Below are 1,327 nucleotides of genomic sequence, written 5' to 3' on the forward strand. Positions count from 1 at the left end.
AACATTTTTTGGTTTTCTGTAAAGCTGCCAAAATTTCTCTTAGCTCCTTTTGGAGTGTCATCCTATAATCACTCATAGTACTTCATTTCGTTTCGCATAATTAAAAGATTTTCAAGATCAAATACATTTAGCCCTAAGCATTCTGCCTAGACAATCCTAGAAAATTGAAAAAAATCGGAAAGCAAGTGGTTTTACAGTAAATTCCAAGTGTCCTTTAAGGGTTAAGAATTTGAAATCTATAATTTCTAATTAATATAAAACTATGTACGAGGTGTGTTCAAAAAGTAAGGTGACTTTTCAATTTTCGCGGGCTACGTAGATTCAAGTTTTAAATTTCTTGTTTAGTTGTGTTGGTACACTCGTCACGATCATATGTTCACAGTTTTGACTATATAGCTCGTGTTGTTTTTCTGGCAGAGGCGTAAAAGGTTAGAAGGGTTTGGTGAGCTCGGCGATTTTCTTCTTTCGAAAAAAATGGAGCAAAGAGTTTGCATTAAATTTTGTGTGAAGAATGGAATCCAGTGCTCTAAAACTCTTGAAATGTTGACAGTTGCATACGGTGAGTCTACTCTGAGGAAGAAAAATGTGTATAAGTGGTAGAAGCTGTTCCAAGAAGGCCGAGAGGATGTCGAGGACGAACCTCGCCCTGGACGTCCCAGCACGTCAACAACAGATCAAAACGTTCAAGCAGTGGAAGAAATGGTGTTGAAAAATCGCCGAATTACCATCAGAGCAGTTGCTGAAGATGTTGGCGTATCGGTTGGCTCATGCCATGCTATCTTTTCGGACGTTTTGGGCATTAGACGTGTGTAGCAGCAAAATTTGTTCCAAAACTGCTTAATTTTTATCAAAAGATCCATCGCTCAGGAGATGTTGAATGAAGTCAATAATGATCCTGATTTTCTCAAAAGTGGAAGCATCCTGAGTCTCCAAGACCGAAAAAAGCACGACAAGTTCCGTCAAATGTTTAGGTTTTGCTCACTATCTTCTTTGAATAACGTTGCGTAGTGCATCAGGAATTCATACTACTAGGTTGTACGGTCAATAAGGAGTATTACCTTCAAGTTATGCGCCTTTTGCGAGAGGCGATACGCAAAAAACGTCTGGAACTTTGGAAAAACAATTCGTGGCTTTTGCATTACGATAATGCACCCGCTCATTCATTGATCGTTCCTTGTGAAAGATTTTCTGACCAAAAACAGCACCACAGTCATTCCTCAGCCTCTATATTCACCGGATTTGGCCCCCAGTGACTTTTTTCTTTTCCCAAAATTGAAGAGACCCATGAAAGGACATCGATTTTCAACGATTGAGGAGATAAAAACTG

The sequence above is a fragment of the Belonocnema kinseyi genome, chromosome 2 (genome assembly GCF_010883055.1).
Source record: "Belonocnema kinseyi isolate 2016_QV_RU_SX_M_011 chromosome 2, B_treatae_v1, whole genome shotgun sequence".
Taxonomy (NCBI): domain Eukaryota; kingdom Metazoa; phylum Arthropoda; class Insecta; order Hymenoptera; family Cynipidae; genus Belonocnema; species Belonocnema kinseyi.